Below are 25,137 nucleotides of genomic sequence, written 5' to 3' on the forward strand. Positions count from 1 at the left end.
TCACTGGAGTAGATGGTGTGCCCAGGCGAGCGGCGGTACGGACTGACGATCGACCCAGGAGAATTCGTCCCGCTTTGAAGCTAGCTGTTCTGGATGTGGTGAATGCGGCTGCTTCACGAGGGCGCGGAAAGGATAAGCTAACCTGCTAGAATATCGATTGACAGTCAGTTTGAATTACGCGCCACTAGGATGCACTTTCGTTAAGTATGTTTGTGTTTGAGATTCAAACTATGTTTGTAATTGGCCACACTGTTTTTGGCAAAGTTAAGTTAAGTTTGGCGCCACGGTTATTCCGATCGGCGATCCCATTAGAGAAGGGAGGAGATACTGCGGTATGTATAAGGAAATAGAAAAGAAGTTAGGGTTAAATCTAAGTATATATTTCTCAACAGAATAAAACGGTCATAAAGTCGCTGTTGAGCTATCAGCGTTTTGATAGCGACCGAATTAATAGACAAGGTTTAATTATTAATTATATTATGGCTCAATTTAACCCCAAAACAAATTCGGCGGCCGATCCAAAACAATGCCGAATAACAAGTGCAACCAAGAGCTTGCGCAGAAGCTCTACCAAAGCTTCCCAAAGAGCATACGCTACAAATAACAATAAAGCGCATGCAAAACTGGGAGATAAGACAGAGAAGAATATATGCTGATAACAACAGCTGCAGCTAAGCATTTTATGATTATTTTAAATGCATGTTTTGGTTGCTGCTTGGCCCAACATCCTTCCCCTCATTGAAGGGTGGGCCTTCAATAACACTGTTGGAAGGGGCAGCAGTCACATCATTGCAGTGGTTATTCCGTAGGTTGTCTTCCCTAGCATAGAGCGCCGAGACATCCCGTAATAGTTCACCGGGGAAAGTTGGGGTCAGCTGGATCCATATTGCCAGGAATCTTCCAGTCCGAAGCATCTATATCCAGGCTAGGCTGATAGTCCGTTATATGTGAAGCTACAACCGCCTCAATTTCCACTGAACACGTGCTAAGGCGGGACTTCAAGCACACATTAACGGATGCTCCACCCGTTTCAAACCGTTGTGGAGCATTTGGAGGGGCCAAGCTAAAGTTCATTCGCCAGCCGCGACGATATGAAGTGCACTTGTGAACCAGAATCCAATAAAACTCGGCAAGGCAAGAAGGTTTCAGATCGACCACGAACGAGTACATTGGCTGTTTGAAGGAGCACTAGCTCAGCATTGCGATCCAGGCTCGTAACAGGGTTGATTGAGCGGGATGGGTTCGCCACAGACACGGCACGGATAGGACGGGAGACTCGTGCGGGTGAAATCTGCCCGCGAGGGTGCAACAAAATATGATGACGGTGATTGCACGTCGAGCAGAGGAAAGCTGAGCATCCGCGAGCGGGATGGCCATCCTCCAGACAAACAAAACAGCGAGCCAGACGCTGCACTTCGTCGTACCGTTCCTCAATTGGCAAAGCATTAAACTTGAACAAGAACGAAGCTCGTGCACCGAAATACCACACAGGGCGCATAGAGCAGGACGGGCGTTAATAAGCATGTACGACGATCGGTTATTCAAAGATCTACCTCGGCCCACTTGGTTAGCTGGTGGATACGCCGCCAAAGAAAAGTCGCCGCATTCAAGAGTCCGGCACCTTTGCTCCAAGAATCGTGCCATGGACTCCCAAGACGAAAGGCTGTCGTTGCTTCCGGCGAGAGTGTCTTCCCACTTGGCCTTTGGATCAGGATCCAACTTCTGCAGGATAATCTGGATAAGCAAGCATCCTTGGATCTCGGCAGCTGATCCGGAACTCATAATAGCCCGCATATGCCTATTGAACCGATCCGATAGCTCTCGCAAAGTAGTACCAGACCCTGGCTCGACCACACGAAGCTGCAGGATCTCATTAATGTGAGACTGAAATATTAAACGCCGATTACTTAAACGATTGCGCAATAGGTCAAGGGCCACATCGTTGTTCGCGTCAGTAATTTCCAGAGCTCTCACCGTATCCAAGGCAGACTCGCGCAGGCATGAAATGAGCCACCGGAGCTTTTCCATTTTCGTTACATGAGGATGGCTGTCAATCGTGGTCTTAAATAGGCCGCAGAAATACGACCACTCGGCATAGCCGCCGCTGAATGTTGGCATCAGCAACGGTGGCAAGGAGGGGGCTGGCTTGTATGGCATTGGCGATATACTGGCACCGTCGAGAAGTGTGGAGTGGGCAGCGATTCTCATGGAGCGCTTGGCAACCTCCACCTGAATTTCCACTTGCACATCAGTCACCAGCTGCGAGAATCTCCAATACAGATCACTCCCGATCTTGCTAAAATTAAGCTCCTCCAACTCTGCTTGAAGCGCGGTGAACCGCTCGTGAAACGCTTCTCCACTAACTCCAGCGCCATAATGGTACAATCCTCAGTCCGCGCCGCAGCCTCCACCTTAGGATGCAGCGCATTCATCTCCTGGCAGGTCACTTATGCTCTTCTTCGCAGCATCCTTTCCCGGTTTGCGGCAGCAGCTCCAATAGTCTCAGCTCCAGACTCCATTATTTAATTAAAATGCAAATTATAACAACAACAACAAGGGCGTTTTCTTGGCATTTTTAATGCTGATCACAATAATCAACCGGGATGAAATCGCGTCGGGGTCACCAAATGTTGAGCTATCAGCGTTTTGATAGCGACCGAATTAATAGACAAGGTTCAATTATATTATTCAATTTATTATGGCTCAATGCAGATTTAACCCCAAAACAAATTCCGCGGCCGATCCAAAACAATGCCGAATAACAAGTGCAACCAAGAGCTTGAAGCTCTACCAAAGCTTCCCAAAGAGCATAGATAAAGAGCACATTCCCAAAGAGCACAAATAACAATAAAGCGCTTGCGAAACTGGGAGACAAAACAGAGAAGAATACATGCTGATAACAACAGCTGCAGCTAAGCATTTTATGATTATTTTAAATTCATTTTTTGGTTGCTGCTTGGCCCAACAGTCGCTCATCAAGATCGGGTATTTCTTGTTTCGGTGGATTCCAGAGTATTAGAGGCAACTCCCTGGATTTGGATCGGCGTCAAGTAGAATTAGTTAGCATTTATGCTACTATATTCACTATAATTTAAGTGCCCCCTGACAGTGTAGCACATTTTTCATGTGACAAAGCCAACTATCTCCTCTCCATTATTGTCTAAGATTTATGGCAAAAAGACATTGCAACGACTTTTTTTTTGACAAATTGATAGTCTCTATTAAAAATTTTCCGTTTATTGCAGTAGAGCCAATTCACACGCAACGCATGAGATCCTAACTGGATTAAAAAAATTTATCGAATGCTAAGGATTACACTCAATCTAATTTATTTAGGAAAATAAATAAATACTCAATAAATAACTGTTTCACGAGCCAAAAAATTATTACTATATAGCCAAAAAACTATATATTTAACCTATTAACCCAGCACTTGTAGACAGCGTCAGAAGCAGAAATCAGAATTATCAACGGGAAGAATGACCGACTGACCGAAGCAAGCAAAAAACAAGCAATGCATGAACAAGCAATCTGAGTCAGCAGACTCAGAGGTGGGTGACCCTGGGATTAACATTAGTTTTAGCACGTCCATATTGACCTTCCACACACATAACATAGACCTTCCTTAAATTTAATTATGTATAATTTAGCATATTACATAAGAATTGTTCTTCCGAAATAAAGATAGTTGCGAAAACAGAGTGAGTCGTCTCGTTACTCAGTGTTGAACTACGGCACTTAAAATCAACCTACTTCGCAAGGCACCAGTGTAAACGGACCATAAGTAGAACTTTTATCATCCAACCTACTTCGAGTTTCTCCTGTGTAAACGGACCACAAGTAGAGTTTCATTATCTAATCTACTTCGAATGTTGCTCCCGTGAAACGGAGCACAAGTAGAACCCTCGTTACCCAACCTACCTCGAGTGTTGCTCCTGTGTAAAACGGACCACAAGTAGGACCGGCCGATAAGGAATCAGCCGAAACACCATACCATCTGTATTTGAGGAGAACCAGCCTAGGACTTCAAGTACCCCACATCAACTCCAGCCTGATCACAGCAAGCGCCTGGTCAACCCGAGCAGTCCCTTGCAGAATCCAGGTAAATTTAGTCAGACTTTATAAGTTCTTTGACTTCGACGCCGGGACCAACCGTTATTCCTGCGAGTTCAATTTCGACGTAGTGGCCGCATAACGCTCTACGGACGAACAATTATTTAAAAAAAATAAAAATGAAAAAATAAATGATTACTTACTACGTAGCAAGTACATAGATTCTTGCTCTATTTAGATATTTATGAGATCCTAATTGGATTAAAAAATGTATTTAATGCAGAGCACTACAAAAAAGGAAGATAAATAACTATTCAATAAATAACTGTTTCACAAGCTATGTTAAGCCAAAATATGTTTATTTTTTAAAAAATATAAAAGTACAAAAAATAAAGGATTACATATTACTTAGCAATTATTGCTCTATAATAAATATTTTTGATTCATAATTTTTTCCCCTATATTTTAGTTAAATAAATTAATAAAATTAATAATATTAAAAAAACAAAAAAAAATATTTATAAAATTATCATTAAATAATAATGATGTCCCTGTCCACCATAACAATTTGAAAGAATTTTCGCAACTAGAATTTGCAATTTTGTGCTTTGGTTTTTTACGTTGTCAATGATCTAGCTTTGCACGAACATCATTGAATATAATTTGTTTTTTAGGTTTATTAAAACAATGAAAATAATGGCTTAAAATAAACAAATTTTTAATTACTTTATCCAGTCGCTTGCGCGTATATTCTCGTTCGCCAACAGGGGCAGAGAGAAGAGTGGTCCACATAAAATTTTCTTTTTAATTTTCATATTTTCGCTACAAAAGTTTGCCGCCAAAAAGTTTCATAAAATAATTTAGGAAGACAACACTGTAACTTACATTTGGATCAACAACATGTTCCTCACTCAATTCACAGGCCGACAATTTCCAACTTTTTTTTTCATCCACGCATAATTTTACCTGCTCCTTAATTATTAGGACCCCTGAACCAAAGTCCAGAACAAACATAGGTTCTATCACCCACAGTTTCCACAGTACACCTAAGAGAAGAAATTGATCAAATTTTACCATATATCGAATCTATGCTATATATGTTAGGTGTACAAAATTGCATATAAAAATATTCTTGTTCGGCTCGCGACTGATTTTTTTTTGTTTTTCTTGCACGTGCCAAACAAGAATATTTTTTTAATGCAATTTTGTACACCTATATAGCATATTTTCGTCACTAAAATTGATATCAGATATTTTGGTTTTAGCATGCAGATTCGTCACTTTACGTTACCTCGTCAAGAGATTTTTTTTCTATGATATCAGTTGTTTTTTTGTATATATTGACCTTCAATTATTTAAAATAAAACACATAATATATAGAATATTAAAGTATACCCCTAGACAGGCCCCTAGAAAGTATAAAAGTACCCCTAGACAGGCGATTCACAGTTAGCAATACTTTATCTGTAAGTATAAAAACCAAAACTATTTTTTTTTTAACTCCATAGATAATTAAAAGCCTTTCCAAAGACGTAAAGAATTTTTCGATAGCTTCAGTGGTTCTGAAGTAATACGTATTTTTAAATTACAAAGGTTTTGGAATTTGGTTAGTTACAAAATTTAAATTAAAAATTTTCCCAAAATTCTATTTAAAAGATTAGAAAGATTAAAAGTGAGGCCGCCTTTTAGCATAGGACGGGCGAAAGCTCGTTAAGTTAATAACAAAGATAAAATAAAGCCGAGGCGCCGAGAAGAGTCGGCTTGAGGCGACTAAAAAAGCGATGAGAAAATAATTATATGCTAAACTATAATTATTACATTTATATATATGCCAATTTATGCTGCTGCCTGACCCGACATACTCCCCCCAGTTGAGGCCTGTCCTTCAACTTCATAATTAAGGGGCAATAGGCAAGGCTTGGTCACTGCGCGCTTGGGAGTTCCAGAAGCGGTTCTAACCACCGCCACTCGAGGCACTCCATCCCGACCAGGGACTAGATCCAGAATTCTAGCCAACGGCCACTTCATGGGGGGTAGGTTCTCGTCCTTGACTAGCACCAAATCGTTAATAGCCAAGGCAGGGCCGGACGCACGCCATTTGGAGCGCTGCTGAAGAAGGCTTAAATACTCCTCCTTCCATGGGGCTCAGAAAGATTACTGCAGGAAGACACACGCTGCCAACTGTTCATACGGTTGAAATTCAGCTTTGTGACATCAGGCTCGATAAAACTTACTGACGGGCCACCAGTTAAAAAATGGGATGGCGTTAGGACATCAAGGTCTGCAGGATCCTCTGAAAGAGACAATAAAGGCCGTGAGTTTATGACAGCACCAATGTGACAGAGCAGAGTTCGCAGCTCGTCAAATCCAAGAGCTGAGGATCCAACGGTCCGGTAAAAATGATGCTTTGTGGTTTTGACAGCCGCTTCCCAGAGTCCACCAAAATGCGGAGATCGTGGAGGAATAAAATGCCACTCGATGGACTCAATCGCGCAAAACTCCAGAAGCGCACGTTGATGCATCGGATACACTTGTGCAAGGCCTTCGTCACCGTTTTCCTCCCCCCGATCGGCCATTATTGGTATCGAATAATAGCCAGCAGAGCACGAAGCCCCGTGTGTAGATTACGCTCATGGAAATCAACAATTATAGCCCGAGTAACTGGATGGCTTCTAGGCAATATAATTGGATGACGACTATCAAAATCCAATGTAGAATTTCTTAAACGACCGTCCACACGCAACAGGCCAAACTTGTCTAAAAAAGGAGAGGATGTGGCAAGTATGCTGGCTGACGAAATTTCCTTTCCATTCTGAAGCGCCTTTATGTCATCCCAAAAATACACACGCTGCACCAGACGCAATAGTAGTTGGGTTCCAGCCTTGATGTCGCTAGCAGTGACACCCTTGTGACGGACTCGCTATGAGAACTTGTGCACATAAACGAACACACGCTGCAGTACTGGAAAAGAGTTGGCGTACTTGGAACCAGCTGTCACGTCAACGTACGGGGATTTGATTAGCAGAACCCTTGCCCTTAGCTCCAGAGTGGGCTTTTCAGATAGAACCGCTGCTGGCCACTGGTCTTGAAGTCCAAGAAGAACCATAGGTTGTCAGTCACTAACTCCTTGGGAACAGCACCACGCGAGAGGATGTCTGCCGGGTTCAAAGACGTAGGAACATAACGCCATTCCATCGTTCTGGTCAATTCCTGGATTGTTGAAACTCGATTGGCGACGAAAACATTAAAACAAGCGGGCTCCTCCCAAATCTAGGACAGCGCCACAGCAGAATCGCACCAGCAGAAATACCTCCCATCGTAGACCTTCAACTGAGCTACTTCCGACACAAGCCGAGCCAGCAACTCTGCTCCAGATAACTCCAGTTTCGGTACCGTAACTGTTTTTAGAGGAGCGACTAGGGACTTTGAGCAGAGTAAATGACTTTCTGACCTTGTACGACATAAATGCAAGCACCATAAGTCTCGATGCTGGCGTCACAAAATCCATGAATCTCCACTTCAGACTGTGATGATATAGACCATCTAGGGAATTCAGCACGCTGCGCCATGGCAAAGCTGGAACAAATCATGTCCCAATCCCAGGACAACTTCTCACGGCAGAGCATCTGAAGAAAGATCTTCGCCTTCGTTATGACAGGTCCAACAAGCCCTATCGGATCATAAAGCCGGGCGATTGAGGAGAGGATGATTCGCCTAGTGGGCTTCGAGGGTGACTGAAGCCCTTCAAACGAAAATAGCAAGCGATCAGTAGAAGGATCCCAAGCTAGGCCAAGAGTCTTCGTAGAGTTGCTGCCATCATCAAACCTTAGGAACGACTCTCGATGCTCTTCCGGTACGTCAGAGAGCTCTTCAGAAAAATCGGAGCACCACTTTCTCAACCGAAATTGGCCCTTGGCGAGGATCCCCGATGCTTGCTGCATTATGTTGGTAGCCTCCTCTATGGAGTCACCTCCGAAAATTAGATCATCAACATAAAAATCGCGACGCAGAATTTCGGCACCCTTTGGAAACATAGACTGCTCATCCTATGCCAACTGATGCATTGCTCGAATTGATAAAAATCAGGCCGGCTTTGTCCCATAAGTGACCGTATCCAGTTTAAAAACCTGCAACTCATCCTGCGTGGAATTCCGCCAAAGAATGCACTGCAGATAGCTGTCCTCGGGGAAAACTCTCACGCATCGGTACATTTTGCAAATATCTCCTGTAATGGCCACTCGATGGCAACGAAACCTTAGAAGAATGTGCAGCAGCTTTGGTTGGATAGCTGGACCAGACATCAAAACGTCATTCAATGAATACCCAGACGTAGTGGCAGCCGAACCATCAAAAACAACCCTGAGCTTGGTTGTTGAGCTGTCTTCCTTCAATACGCTGTGATGTGGCAGGAAATACTGTCTGGCAGGTCGTGGACTAGGCGGGACTGGAGACATATGCCCCAAATTTAAATACTCCTTTATGAATGCAGCATACTGATCCCTTAATTGAGGCTGACGGCAAAGCTTCCTTTCGAGGGAGAGAAATCGCCGCACGGCTCGTGAGTACGATTCACCTAGCAACTCAGAGCTGATCTTCAACGGCAGCTTCACCGAGTAGGCGCCTGACTCGAGCCAAGCAGAATTCTGCACGAAATGCGTCTCGCAATCCACTTCCTTCTTCGTCCACTTCAAAATGGGATCAAAGCAGTCTTCGATTTCCCAAAATTTACGAAGCAGACAATCTAAGCGCTCATCCAGCTGGCTTGGGCTCTTCACAACGTCCTTGCGGGCTGTGGCTCCTACCGACTTTCTCTCGGTATGATGTGAACCACCGCCACACACAACCCATCCAGTCGGGTTTTCTGCAGCACCGGTAGGCCAGCTGAGAGCTGGATTTGACCAACACACAGCAGATCATAGAATAGACTGGCTCCGATAAGTAAATCGATCCGCTGCAGTCGAAAGAACTGGGGATCAGCCAAAGTGAGGTTTGTCGGAATATTCCAGCTGGAGACATCCAAGCTAAAATTAGGCTGGAGGTCCATGATGTTGCCCGACACTGCCACGTACGATTTGCGTCTACGAAGCTGCAGCTGACTAGCCAGTCGGGACGTAATCACGTCCCAGTCGGGACGTAATCACGAATCCAAAAGAGCCCGGCATGGAACAAAAACCCCAGAACGACTCCGAATGAGAATGTTCGCTGTGGCCAGTAAGGCTATCTCACCGCTGCGACCCTGGGCAACTAGTGCATTAGCCGTGGATGGTGAAGCGCCTATTGGCTCGGCGCACTCGGCTGCGGCTGATGTAGACGGCACAGCAGAAGGCTGGCTGCTGGAAGACTGTAACTCCAAAAAATGCAACAGACTGTGATGCCACCTCCCACAACTGCGACAATTATCAGCGAGGCACTCACGCAGGTGATGGCCAGTTTGGAGACATTTCCGACATATACCTAGTCGCCTAGCCTCGCCAGGGAGGCTCTCAGGGGGCAATGACAAAAATCTTGGGCATGCAGAAACTACATGGGACCACCCATCGCATAATATACAAGCAGAGGCAGGTGAATTAGTAATAATAAAGGACGCTCTACTGTTATTTGCGACTCTACGTCTTCCCACCTGAGTGCCCGGCGCTTAAGCGGCCAAGGCCACATCCATAGCCTCCAAAGCCGGGATGAGTAGGGATGAGATCCGAGTTCGAGGCATTTTGACCTTCCTCCCAACCTTTGAAGAAGTACCTGGACAATGATGCAGCCGGCGGTCTGAACTGTCGTCCCCAAATGTTAAGGCTCGTATATGGGCATTGAACTCATCGGACAGCCCTCGAAGCGCTGCCACTGAGTCACCTTCCAATAGATTGAGGCCCAGAATCTCGTTCACATGAGCCTGAAATATCAACCGACGGTTTTTAAATCGATTCTCCAAAAGCTGCACTGCGACATCATAATTCTCCTCGGAGATTTCCAAGGAACGGACTGCTTCTAAAGCGGAGTCCCGAAGACAAGATCGCAACTTCTGAAACTTTTTCACCTTACTTATATAAGGATTGCATCCTACGATCGTCGAAAAGACTGAATGAAACTCAGCCCACTCTGAATATCCATCGCTGAAAGTAGGAAGAGGAAGAGGAGGCAAGGCTTGAAAACTCCGACTGAGCGCTGGTTCCACCTGGATACTGGACGCTCCGCTGGCAAGGGTGGAATGGGCAACAATTCGAGCAGAGCGCAACGACGTCTCATGCTCGATTTCGGTATGCATCGCTACAAGCTCAGACACTTTCCATCGCAAGTCGCTACTTATCTCAGCAATGTCTAACTCTTCAAGCTCCCCGTGGATGGCCTTAAAATCCTCGTACATGGCGACCAACTGGCCGTGACGCACATGGAGCATAGCATCCTCCACCTTTGACATTGGCTGCAGGGCGCCTTGGATCCTCTTCAAATCCTGGAGGATACCCTTTGCCTTTGCCTTGCATTTTAAAATCGCACTCCAAGATAGAGTGGGTTCTCCTGTGATGGCGCCGCTGGAGTTCATCGCCACTATAATTGAAATACGCTCAATTTAGTTAAAAACACGCACAAATTAATTTTGGCGCCAAAATTATAGTTCTTGTTTATTTTATTATATTTAATTATATTTAAGCGCACCGAACACGATTTATCCCACTGTGCGCTCAGAACCGTACACTGAATTGTGGAATGTATATATGTACATATGAAAGCTTGTGTGAGTCGAATGCACTTGCAAGTGGAACGTATTTATGTATGTATGTATGTATTTTGGCGGACCGGATAAAAATTATATGTATTGTATTTATTTATATTATTAAATGATTTATGTATAAAAACAAAATAATTGTTTCACTGATGCACTGTGTGCCGTTTTCGGTTCAAAAATGCACATATGTACATATATTTATACACCGTGCAAAACTGAAACGGGTATTTTCGCACTGTTTTATGCTCGTGGAATTGTTAATTTTATTAATTAGATCACGTCGGAGTCACCAATGTTTGGTCATTGAGATTTTTCAACGACTTTTATCCAAAATAATAAAAAAGTAATTACACAGGCCAACAGCAAAAAATCTCCACGCATAATTTCACCTGCTCCATAACCTTTAAGCTCCCCTTAATCAAAGTCCAGAACAAACATAGGTTCTATCACCCACAGTTTCCGCGGTACACCTAAGAGAAGAAATCGATCAAATTTTACCATATATTGAATTATGTAGGCCGTGTAATGGCGATGACCATCATTGTTTCTAGTACATATCATTTTTGAAATGTATGTGTACCAACTAAAATTAAAAACTGGTATCTAGCAGTTACCATATCTTTGGAATACTCATCCAAAGTTGAAATCTCAGATTTTCTACATTAATTTTTGGTCTTATTTGATTTTTCCCCAAAAATTTTTCTATGGAAGCTTTTTATTTTATTATTGAAATCAGTAGATCATACTATGTTTTAATTTTGGGATTCAGGAAAAACGCGAAATAATTTTATTGAATTTATTATAGGTAATTAAACAATATTTTCTTCAATTAAATTGGAGTTTTTAATCTCATATTTTCAAAAAGTCATGGCTATATACGTTTCTTTGTTCAAAACGTATCTATTGAAGGTTCAGCTTGTTTCATAAAGCTTTACAGAAGTTGTAGATAGCCATGACTTTTTGAAAATATGAGATTAAAAACTCCAATTTAATTGAAGAAAATATTGTTTAATTACCTATAATAAATTCAATAAAATTATTTCGCGTTTTTCCTGAATCCCAAAATTAAAACATAGTATGATCTACTGATTTCAATAATAAAATAAAAAGCTTCCATAGAAAAATTTTTGGGGAAAAATCAAAGAAGACCAAAAATTAATGTAGAAAATCTGAGATTTCAACTTTGGATAAGTATTCCAAAGATATGGTAACTGCTAGATACCATTTATTCTTTTTCGTCGGTACACATACATTTCAAAAATGATATGTACTAGAAACAATGATGGTCATCGCCATTACACGGCCTACATAATTAAATATATGGTAAAATTTGATCGATTTCTTCTCTTAGGTGTACCGCGGAAACTGTGGGTGATAGAACCTATATTTGTTCTGGACTTTGGTTCAGAAGAGCCTAAAGGTTATGGAGCAGGTAAAATTATGCGTGGAGGAAAAAAAAAGTTGGAAATTGTCGGCCTGTGTTATTTGTTTCACAACGTTATAAAAATGCTTATTTATTCGCATATGAAATGGAGTGACAGAAAGCTCGTTAACTTAATAACAAAGATAAAATAAAGCCGAGCGGCCGAGAAGAGTCGGCTTGAGGCGACTAACAAAGCGATGAGAAAATGATTATATGCTAAACTATAATTACACAGGCCGACAATTTCCAACTTTTTTGAAGTGAAACTTCTTGGAGGCGCGTAATGGATTTTCGGGGACGGAGTAAAACCGAGTCAGGATCGACACGAAAATGCGGGTACCCCCACCACCGCTCACCGTTCACTGTCCCTCTCTCACCATATGCGCTTGTTGAGGTGGGGGAGCCGCTCACGAACGTTGTCTCTCTTCTCTTCTTTCCTCTCTCTCAGACACCAGCGAACTGCGCCACGCCTCAGAATGCTCTCTGGCTAATGGGAAAACAATTATTATGGTGTCGATTTATATCTCACCAGGTAAATCGATTACTGATATCAAAGATTTTATCCACCATGTGCTTCTGCCATATACAGAGGGTGGTTCGAGGCTATTGAATAAGAATTATCACGAAATTCCTATGATCATTTCGGGAGATTTTAATGTTAATTTCGCGAGGGAAGAATCTGTAGAGTTATTGAACTTTTTCAAAAACACACTCAATTTGGATATTGTTAATGATAGGAACACTAGCACGACTAGACACGGGACAACAATCGATGCAGTTTTTGCACGATTCATTAAGGATTTAAGTGCTCACGTATATATCTCGCACTTTAGTTACCATAACCCAATTATCACGACATTAGGAAATTTTCATTGTAATTTCTTTGTAATTTTTAATTGTAATATTGTTATTTATGTAATATTGTATACTTGTGAATAAATTGAAAATTTTTGGAACTATACATTAATCGAACGTCATTCATCTATAAGAAAATATTAGAAAAAGCAAATTCATGCTTCGTCGTTGAATTATTTAACCTCTAATTTTCAAACTAACCTAAGAGAGAAAATAGAGATGATGAAATGAAAATAGAGAGAGAGGAATACTAGAAGTTTCACCTCTGTCTTGCGTAGGCTTGACACACCCAATTTTTTTCCTCCACGCATAATTTTACCTGCTCCATAACCTTTAGGCTCCCCTGAACCAAAGTTCAGAACAAACATAGGTTCTATCACCCACCGTTTCCGCGGTACACCTAAGAGAAGAAATTGATCAAATTTTACCATATATTGAATTATGTAGGCCGTGAAATGGCAATGACCATTGTTTCTAGTACATATCATTTTTGAAATGTATGTGTACCGAAAATAAAAAAATGGTATCTAGCAGTTACCATATCTTTGGAATACCCACCCAAAGTTGAAATTTTAGATTTTCTACATTAATTTTTGGTCTTCTGTGATTATTTTTCTATGGAAGATTTTTATTATACCCTTGCAGAGGGTATTAAATTTTGGTCAAAAGTGTGCAACGCAGTGAAGGAGACATCTCCGACCCTATAAAGTATATATATTCTTGATCAGGATCACCTCCTGAGTCGATATGAGCATGTCCGTCGGTCCGTCTGTCCGTTTCTACGCAAACTAGTCTCTCAGTTTTAAAGCTATCGAGTTGAAACTTTGCACACACCCTTCTTTCCTTTGCAGGCAGTATATAGTCGGAACGGCCGGGATCGGTTGACTATATCCTATAGCTGCCATATAACTGATTGATCGGAAATGCCATAACTTTGGTGTTTTTTAAGTTAGAGGGTTGGGATTTCGTACAGATTCTATTTTGGGAAACCAATCTGATTTGTCGAATTTCATAAGGATCGGCCGATTATATCCTATAGCTGCCATATAACTGATTGATAAGAAATGCTATAACTTCGTTGTTTTTCAAGTTAGAAGGATGGGAGTTTTAATGGATTCCTCTTTTGTCAAAATAATTCGATAAGCCAAATTTCATAAGGATCGGCCAACTATATACGATCCGCTATATACCTAATAATATAAGATGCGTGGCGCCACCTAGCGGACTGCGACTCAACTGCAAGGGTATATAAACTTCGGCTCCGCCCGAAGTTAGCTTTCCTTTCTTGTTACTAGTTAATTCTGACAGTAATTGCCCATTATCAGCAGATTCTTCCAGATTCGCATGAGCTTTGTTGTTCTTTTGTAGTGCATGCACTTTGGAAGCTTTGGTGGAGCTTCTGCGCAAGCTCTTTATAGATTTTTCAGTTTTTTGCACTTGTATATTCGGCTTTGTTTGGATCGGCCGCTGCATTTGTTGTGAGTTTCAATTGACCCCAAATAAATGTTGAAAATTGAAACTGAACCTTGTCTAATTAATTCGGACGATATCAAAACGCTGATAGCGTTACAGAAGAATTAATTGAAATTGATCTTTTTCAAATTAAGCCCATCCTTAACACACTTAGCAGATCTCTATACCTTATTTTCTCTAATATGATATCCTCTGTGACTGTAAATCGGTCTTCACCACTATCGCTTCCTGAGGACTTACACCACTCTACATTATTGGTTTTTGTGTTAATTGATGTCCCTAATATTAATGCTAGCTATAAGGCTCACCATTGTACTACATGTTTCCGAAAAACGGATTACAATGCTCTTCGCAATCATTTGACTGAAATTGACTGGGAATATCTTTCATCTTTTAACTCTATCGATGCTGCTACTGATTCTTTTCATGATGTAATCCACAACGCGTTGGACAAGTTTGTTTCTAAAGTTTCATCGTCTTCATCAATGAAACCGCCTTGGTTTAATAAACACCTTTCTCGTCTTAAGAACAGGATATCAAGAGCTTACAAAGTTTTTCTTAAGTCTGGATTTTCTTTCATCAGACATACATTCGCAACCAGTTTATTATTATTTAGAATCAACTTTATAAGCGTTATATCGTGAATTGTAAGGCAAACTTCCGAAAGGATCCGAACTCCTTCTATTCATTTGTCAATATGAACCGTAAATTTAGACTTTTTCCTCCTTCCCTAACTTATAAAAATATTTCCGATTCGTCAGAACAAGGTATTGCCAATCTCTTTGCTTAATTTTTTCCGAATACAAACAATATTTACTTGTCTAAATTTGATAATCTTGATGTTTCGAATGCTCTTTCAACCTTGGATATCTCATTTTCTGCTGGTCCTGATGATGTCCCGAGTTTTATTCTCAGGTAATGCTCCGATATCCTATACTACCCTATTCAATTTATCTTTGGACCTTTCATGACTTCCCAGGGAATGCAATGAGTCTTTTATTATTCTACTTTATAAGAAAGGTTCCAAAATACTTCTAGAAAACTACATCGGAATGGATAAACTTTTTGCGATTCCTAAGCTTCTGGAGAAACTGGTTACATCGCAACTACAACGTTATTGCAAAAGCATAATTTAATTAGGAATTATGTTTTAGATCGGGATTCGTAGGATTCCCGGATCCTAATCCTTATCCCTTATCCCTTTAAGCTCCCCTGAACCAAAGTCCAGAACAAACATAGGTTCTATCACCCACAGTTTTACAATCTCTTTTATTTAATATATAAGTTTCTTATAATTAAACTGGGACTCAGGTGGTCTCTTTCCACCATATCGTTGTCGGCTAAAGTTATTAGACCTACAACCATTGCAAGTACGTCGTATTTGTGCTGGGGTCATGCTCCTTCATAATATCGTTCTCTGTCAAGTTGACTCAACAACTTTACTGGAAAATATACCTTTTTCTGTTCCAAATAGGTCAACCAAGTTCTTCCGACCCCTTTGGTTACCATCTAATTTTGCGGATCATGATCCTCTTCGTGTTATCTTGAAAACATTGTGTCAAATTTATTTTCCCCTGAATTAAACTATTAGAATAATTTAGCCTCACTCTTAATTATTCGGGCGGCGCCGAAGTTGATATACCTTTGCAGTTAAGTATCCGCTTATATTATTATATATATATCGGAAGGTGTATAGTTGTCCGATCCTTATGAAAGTTTCACCATCAAATCAGTTTTCTTTTAAAAATATTGGAAACAGTCCCAAGCATCTTTAAAACGTGCACGGTTGTGTCATATGAACGATCGGTCAGATATATGGTAGCTATAGGAGGCTGGTGGTTGAATACTCAAATAAAAAAAAACAAGAAAGGAAAGCTAACTTCGGGCGGAGCCGAAGTTGATATACCCTTGCAGTTCAGTCGCAGTCCGCTAGGTGGCGCCACGCATCTTATATTATTAGATATGTAGCGGATCGTATATAGTCGGCCGATCCTTACGAAAATTGGCAGATCAGATTGTTTTTCCCAAAATAGAATCTGTACCAAATCCCATCTTTCTAACTTAAAAAACACCAAAGTTATGCCAATTTCGATCGTTGTATGACAGCTATAGGATATAGTCGGCCGATCCTTATGAAATTTTGTACATAAGATATTTTGGTCAAACATAACTTGTGTGGAAAGTCTCAACTCTCTAACTTAAAAAACACTAAAGTTATGGCATTTCCGATCAATCAGTTATATGGCAGCTATAGGATATAGTCGACCGATCCCGGCCGTTCCGACTTATATACTGCCTGCAACAGAAAGAAGGGTGTGTGCAAAGTTTCAACTCGATAGCTTTAAAACTGAGAGACTAGTTTGCGTAGAAACAGACAGACGGACAGACGGACAGACGGACATGCTCATATCGACTCAGGAGGTGATCCTGATCAAGAATATATATACTTTATAGGGTCGGAGATGTCTCCTTCACTGCGTTGCACACTTTTGACCAAAATTATAATACCCTCTGCAAGGGTATAAAAATGAAAACTTTAAGAAATATGAACAAGTACTACATTTTTATGTATGTACTACATTTTTTATAACTTAAGAAATTTTTCGTGCTTATCCAAAATTTAACATAAATGAGGAATTTTTTCCTTGAACTAAGTGAAGTCGTTCGGTCGAATTCCAAGTTCGTTTGTGGCTGGCTTAAGTACGAAATTTTTGATTTTTCTCTGAGTGTATATTTGGCATCATCGTCATTTTATCCTTTTTGATACAATCTAGTTATGAAATATTCTTTCCACGTAAGTGGAAAAATCGAAGTTTCCCGAGATAAATTCAAGAGTTTAAGTAGAGGTTGGCACAGAGATTTGGGGCAGTTCATTAACACGCAGCTTGGTACTCCATCGGGGCCTAGCAAATAAACGGGTTTAACTCTTTGAAGATCCGATAAGAAACTAAGTGCAGAAAATGACGGACTGAAAATATTTATTTATTAGAGGAAATTCTTTAAATATGTCGCTAATATATGTATATTTCTTTATTGCATAGTCCACAAAAGGGAAGTAGTTTTCTCTTAAAAATGAATTTATGCGTCAATGAGTGGCCAAGTTCTAGTCTTTGTAATTGAATCATGTCGAATCTATTAATGTTACCTTGAGGAGAAAAAGTATGATTTTTAAGGGGGCAGGATGGTTTCAGAGGCTGAAAAATAGCAGATTTTTGGGATTTTTTTTTTATGTCTGAGTTAATATATCAATTCAATTTTTTTAAACGATTAATGGCTATATTTGGAGAGTATCTAGGAATTGTTATTTTTTAGAAATAATTATAATTTATCCCGTGACGGGCAGTCGGCTGGAGTCGCTTCCAAAAATTGGTCTCTTGCGGTGCGTAGGCCAGACGCCTTACAGTGTTATCGGAAATAAAAGAATTGAATTGATTTACTTAAAATATTAGTTTCTTGTGCGGATGAACGAAACCATTTTGAACAAGAAAGGAAAGCTAACTTTGGACGGAGCCGAAGTTGATATACCCTTGCAGTTCAGTCGCAGTCCGCTAGGTGGCGCCACGCCGTGCATTTTATATTACACAGTGAAACAGTGATTTTGAACTTTTGAAGTGACATAGTAGGAATTGTTTATTGGGTCGAGTATATCACAAAACCATGTTTGAAATATTTGTAACACCCTCAAAATCTTGATTTATGATTAAAAAACCGTTTTCGGGACTTCTTTGCGCTTTACCGATTCTTTACCGATTCTTTACCGATTTCAAAATTTTCGGTGTTTTTCAATAGTTAAATGTTGTAGCTTTTGAAAAAAAATATATCTTTGATTTTGTTAAACAAAAAGGACAAAATTTTTACACCTGAAACTGAAGTTTTCGACTTTTATTCGTGTTTTTCGGATTATGAGGGTGTTACAAATATTTCAAACATGGTTTTGTGATATACTCGAAAAACACCAAAGTTATGGCATTTCCGATCAATCAGTTGTATGGCAGCTATAGGATATAGTCGACCGATCTAGGCCGTTCCGACTTATATACTACCTGAAAAGGAAAAAAGGGTGTGTGCAAAGTTTCAACTCGATAGCACTGAGAGACTAGTTTGCGTAGAAACAGACAGATGGACAGACGGACATGCTCATATCGACTCAGGAGGTGATCCTGATCAAGAATATATATACTTTATAGGGTCGGAGATGTCTCCTTCACTGCGTTGCACACTTTTGACCAAAATTATAATACCAAAATTATAATAATTTTTTGAAGCGACTCCGGCCGACTGCCCGTCACGGGATAAATAATAATTATTTCTTAACAAAAAAATTCCTAGATACTCTCCAAATATAGCCATGTGTCGTGTAAAAAAATTGAATAATTATATTCACTCAAAAATAAAAAAAAAAATCGCAAAAATCTGCTTTTTCTCAGCCTCTGAAACCAAATGAGTTTACACTTAGATCCATCAAGCTTTAGGTTACTTGCTAACCACTAGTTTTAAAATTGATCCAAATCGGATTGAAGTCTAGATTGGGATCTAGCAAATCTATTCTGAAAGCTTAGTGTCATACGCGTACATAAGTACCGATGAATTAGTTAAAAATTAAGTTCAGGGCCAAATCATTGATAAACAATGTAAAAAACGTTGGGTTTCGCCGGATAAGTAGCTTGAAATCCAGATTAGGAGATTTGGGAATCCCAAAAGACTGAGATTGCTGAAAGGAAGCAAATGGTTAAAATGAAGAATGGAGAGGCTCTGCCAACTATATACGATCTGATATATATGTATATAATGTATCTGCTGCTACCTAACTGCAAGGGTATATCAACTTCGGTGCCCGAGGTAAGCTTTCCTTTCATGTTTATTGTGATTCGAAGAACACCAGCTTTGATGCCAGCTGTGGAAATCTTCCCTGGTTAGATTACTTTTGGCTTATAGGATTTCGGTAATAATTGCAGTTGATCATAATTATTTATATATTCGTTACAGTTCTATTGAATAATAACAACCATGCTTTGTTTCAGGGAGATATGGGAATCATTACTATCAGTATTCATTAAATCATTATTTTCGTCGGTTTTCTTATTGGGATTTTTGAGCTTCTGTTCTAATTTCCTTTTGCTTCTTAAAATTGGGGCATAATTTTTGGGATTTTTCCAATAAGCCGAAGGTGTCCGATTTAAGGCGGTTAAACCATCTAATACCAATCCACATCAATTCACATAAATTAATTTTAGACAAGGTTAATAAGATTTAAAATAACCTTTTCAAACTGAATTTGTCGTACTTCTTTTACGTGTTGCAGATTGAGCTCTTGCAGAATTTCATCATGCTTAATGCCACGTAGATCGTTGGAGAAGATAACGTCTTTTGTTGAGCTAAGCGTTTTTTGAATTTCTACACGTGGAAAGTCAAGGAATTTAGTAAATTTCTTCAACTTACAGGCTTGAATGTCATTATATATTTTAGTGAGTAATGTCCAAAATCTGGTTTTGTTACAAGATTCGACTTCTCCCCCGCATGTAAAATCAATGACCTTTTTAAATTACTAGGGCAAAACAGCTTTGTAGTCTGAGTTGTCAGTTCTATGAAATATGATATGCTTTGGCTTATTGGATAAAAACCCTTTTGTTGAAATCGGGAGGACGGGACAATGTGGTCTTTAATGGGCTTTCGCCCGGTTGATTGACAGGCGCGAAGAAATCACGGAAGATGGAAATTATAAAAGTCCCTAATTTTCCTTGATTAGGGACTACGTGTGCTTTTGTTGACGGACAAACTGTTGAAACTGCGGACCATAAGGAAAAACCTTATGGAGATTCAGGGGTGTAGGCTTATCACAATTGACCATGTTCATTACGGTACAGACAGACATTATGTAAAATTCCAATTTGTCAAGAATATTGGCTAATACTTAGGCCCTTGATTATGTAACGGAATCATCAGCCTCATCATTGGGTTAGATGGAATTGAGGTCAAGATAGTAGATCCAATAAGCAATTTCTGCATCCCATCACTCAGGTATTCACGCCCGTTATCGATGCAAATAGCCTTTAGACTTTCATCTGATTGATATTTAGCATTTGATTCTTCAGGCTTTCAATATTTAAATGGCCATAACAGTAATTCCATTTCCATAATTCATTTTAAGCCACCCTAGGTCCCGGAATCGTAGTCAAAGAACGTTTAAAGTTCTGACTAAATGTACCTGGATTCTACAAGGGACTGATTGGGTTGACCAGGCGCTTGCTGTGATAAGGCTGGAGATGATGTGAGATACTTGAAGTCTTGGGTTGGTTATCCTCAAGTACAGATGGTACGGGGTTTTGGCTGATTCCGTATTGGCCGGTCATACTTTTGGTCCGTTTCACGGGAGCAACACTCGAAGTAGGGTGAGTAGCGAGGGTCCTATTTGTGGTCCGTTTCACGGGAGCAGCACTCAAGGTAGGTTGTATAACGCGGTTCCTACTTGTGGTCCGTTTCACGGGAGCAATACTCGAAGTAGGTTAGGTAACGCGGGTTTTACTAGTGGTCCATTTCACGGGAGCAACACTCGAAGTAGATTAGATACCGAAGTTCTACTTGTGGTCTGTTTTACAAAGAAGCCACTCGAAGTAGGTTCGATGACAAAAGTTCTAGTTGTGGTCCGTTTTACACAGGAGCCACTCAAAGTAGGTTAATTTTAAGTGCCGTACTTGAAACTGAGTAACGAACCGATTTACTCTGTATTCGCAACTATCTTTATTTCAGAAGAACAATTATTATATAATATGCTAAATTAAACATAAACTAAGTCTAGGGAAGGTCAATGTTATGAACGTGTTCCCCCAATGTTAATGCCAATGTCACCCACCTCTTCTTCTGCTGACTCATGTTGCTTGTTCATGAATTTCGACTTAGCTAGCTGGCTTTGCTTGCTTCGATCAGTCGGTCATTCCTCCCGCTGCTAATACTGATTTCTGCTGCTGGCGCCGTCTAGTGCTGGGTTATTAGGTTGGATATTGTTTCATGCTTATTGATAACACTGTGCGACAAAAAAAAAACGAAATACACTTGGGAAACGAGATAATGTAGGTTGTTAACAGGGCCGGATTTATGTAAAGTGCCGCCCTGTGCATTATAGAAAATGCCGCCCTTATTATTAATTAAAATTGAAAACTTCCTAAATCAAATGTCGGGGAAACCGTGAACTATATACATAATTATTAACAGATTAAATAAATGTATATCGTTGGTTGAATTCATTTATTGTTGATACTTTATTTTCAACAATGCTCCGATTTTTCAATAATTGTTATGACATACCACTTTGCTCTGAGACTAGGCAACTCTCATCAATATGTTTTTCGTCTTTCTTTTTGATGAAAAAATTGTGCAATTTTGGAGTTTTGCACAAAATTTCCTCCTCCTTGTTGGCTTTATCTAAAGCGCGCTTTCTAAAAGCAGCGCCGCTTAATTTTTTTCGCCTGTCACTCATGACTCACAGAATTTACATAATCAACTCAAATGAGTAGATAAACATCGAATCAAATTGTTTTGAAAACATTTCTGCTCGAAAGACAACCCAACCTCTTAAAATCGGTCAGTAGCTGCTCTGAATTACCGACGGCTATACGCAAAAATTATCCAAGTATAAATTTTCTATTTATGCCTCAAATTTTGCCGCCCCCCGAAATTTTCCGCCCTGTGCGCGAGCACCGACCGCACATAGTGTAAATCCAACGCTGGTTGTTAATCTGGTCGAAGAGAACTCAAAAATATTTTTTTTATATTTTTGGAACCCTCCAATTTTTTGTTCAACAAAATCGAAGATATATTTTTTTTCAAAAGCTACAACATTTAACTATTGAAAAACAGCAAAAATTTTGAAATCGGTTGAAAAAAACGCGTTCAGGAATTTTTAAGCGCAAAAAAATCCCGAAAAACGTTTTTTTTTAAATAAATAAAAATTGGAGGGTTCCAAAAATATATTTGAGTTCTCTTCGACCAGATTAACAACCTACACTATCTCGTTTCACAAGTGTTTTTTCACTGTCGCACCGTGTAATTATTATACCCTTGCAGAGGGTATTATAATTTTGGTCTAAAGTTTGCAACGCAGCGAAGGAGATATCTCCGACCCAATAAAGTATATATATTCTTGATCAGGATCACCTCCTGAGTCGATATGAGCATGTCCGTCTGTCCGTCTGTCCGTCTGTCTGTTTCTACGCAAACTAGTCTCTCAGTTTTAAAGCTATCGAGTTGAAACTATGCACACACCCTTCTTTCCTTTGCAGGCAGTATATAAGTCGGAACAGCCGGGATCGGTTGACTATATCCTATAGCTGCCATATAACTGATTGATCGGAAATGCCATAACTTTGGAGTTTTTTAAGATACAGGGTGGGGACTTTCCACACATGTTATATTTGGCCAAAGTATCTTATGTACAAAATTCAAAAGGATCGGCCGACCGGAATTGGCTTAACTTTGTTGTTTTTGAAGCTAGAATAATGTGACTTTCTACGGATTCCGTTTTGGACAATCTTATCCGATCTCTCATAAGGATCGGTCGACTATATCCTGTAGCTGCCATATAACTGATTGATCGGAAATGCCATAACTTTGTTTTTTTTTCAAGTTAGAAGGTTGGGACTTTATATGCATTCTAATTTGGGCAAATTTATATGATCTAAATTTCATAAGGATCGGCCGACTATATACGATTGTGGCGATTTTGGCACATGGCTTTTTTTCTGGTTGGTCAGTCCGTAACAGGACTCTTGGTCCTTTCTTGGCCTTGCTTCTTGCTCCCTTTTGGAGATGCCTGTTACCCATGCCTGGTGATGTGCCTCCCCCCTACATACTTCAGAACTGGAGGTGACTTCAAATCCTTGAATTCTGTTGTTTACTGGCCTTTGCACTCTGTGCTCTTCAATCGTGAGTTGACAAACTTGGGCTTGTTGTCTGCAGCTCTCCTTGTTGATCCGCCATGAGCGGGGAATTCTGTAATCTTCCAGATTTTACTACGTTCTCCTTGCCAATGCATTCACTAGAATTTTGTTCCGATGTGATACCCTTTCGTGTCTCGGTAGCTTCCAGTGCCCAATCATTAGTAAAAATTTATTAAAACTCAATTTCCTTTTTCTCATAAAGGTATCTTACATAGTGATACTTTATGTCTATGCTCTCTATGCTCTTGTTCGAGCTGACCACGAGGTTTTCAACGTGTACAGCAATAAAATTAATACTTTTACCTCTATTTCTCGTGTACACACTTGGCTCACTAGCGCCGGGTTTGAATGCTTTTCTTTAAAAACTCCTAACTCTTGACTCTTAACTCTTAACTCTTGCTTAAGCCCGCATAGCGACTTCGTCTCCAGACTTTGTTATGGTGGATATCGCACTCACGCATCTTCGCCCGCCTTGACTCCGAAGACCCACATGCTGTCAATGACCTTCTTTCCCTTTGGGAAGCCTTTGAGCTCCCTTGAGCTTGTTATACTGATTTCGTGGCCATCCTGGTTTATCCGTCCTATATTTTTTTGGACGTCCAGGGCCACAAACATGCTGATCTTGTAGGCAGACGTCACGTGTACTCTCCAATGCGTCTGAATATTCAGATGACTCAACATGCTTCTCTTAAGAATCCAGATCCACTCCAGCAGCTTCCCTCTAGTTGCCATCCTCGAAACTTTGCGAACTGTTTGCAACCAGTTTATCTAAAATTGCTGTCTCCCCTTGGTCCCCTTTCCTCCAAGAAAACTACGTCTCTGCTTTCCAGTGGTCTATACCCTTTAGCTTTTGATAAGTATTCTTTCCTCTTTGTGGTGCATTTTCCTATTCGTTTTTTCAGCAGCGATATCGCCTTGCACCCAAAGGTCCTCAGGTCGATGAGATCGGTGGTGGGGGCATAGTGGTTTATGGGGATGCCCTCCTTGTTGACCAGGAACTTGGTAATGTTCCACTTGATACCGCTGCCAAGAGTGCCTGTCTGCTTGGCCTTCAGATACTTGTAGAGCGGCGCGGTATTAGCGCCATTCACGTCCACCTTTGAGAACACCTCTCCAAGCCGCACAAGTGACAGACCATGGCCTCACCATCAGTCTCCAGCATCTGGGATCCAAACTGGTTGCAGGGGAAGTTAAGGATAATCTAGCCTATGTCACCGTACTTCTCCTTCAGATCGGTCAGCGTCTGGTAGTTGTTCTTGGTCAGGCCGCACTGGGAGGCAATGTTAACCACCAGAAACACCTGGCCCTTGTCGATTTGCATAGTGAAGTAGATGTACGAGCCCAGGGCAACGGCGACTGGCTACTATTTCTTTGATTTCACCACCTTCAATTGGAGGAGGAATGCACATATAGTGACTATGAATATGTTGGCGCAGACTTTCTGCATATCACGCTGATGTGCACTTGATTTGTACAGGAAACCGGGGCAAAGTACAAAAGGCAGTGGGACTGTGGTCAAAGGTTGATGTGAGATACTTGAAGTCCAGGTTGGTTGTCCCCATAGCTTGCAAATAACTGTTAACCGATTCGAGCGGTCTCAAAATAAGTGTTTGTCACTGAGACTTTGAGCAAAAAGTCTGAGAGCAACCGATTGAGTTGCTCGTATACAAATTTTGCTCGCG

The 25,137-nt window shown here is 40.6% G+C and overlaps 1 protein-coding gene and 1 pseudogene across 1 annotated transcript in view; one reads left to right on the forward strand and one right to left on the reverse strand.

Moving 5' to 3' along the window:
* On the reverse strand, positions 1-24,821 carry LOC6502875 (annotated as a pseudogene).
* The window catches only part of LOC6502870 (neuronal acetylcholine receptor subunit alpha-7), a 580,669-nt gene that overhangs the window by 84,969 nt on the left and 470,563 nt on the right, over positions 1-25,137 (forward strand). The window lies entirely within an intron of this gene.

This window comes from Drosophila ananassae, chromosome XL, assembly GCF_017639315.1.
Source record: "Drosophila ananassae strain 14024-0371.13 chromosome XL, ASM1763931v2, whole genome shotgun sequence".
NCBI lineage: Eukaryota > Metazoa > Arthropoda > Insecta > Diptera > Drosophilidae > Drosophila > Drosophila ananassae.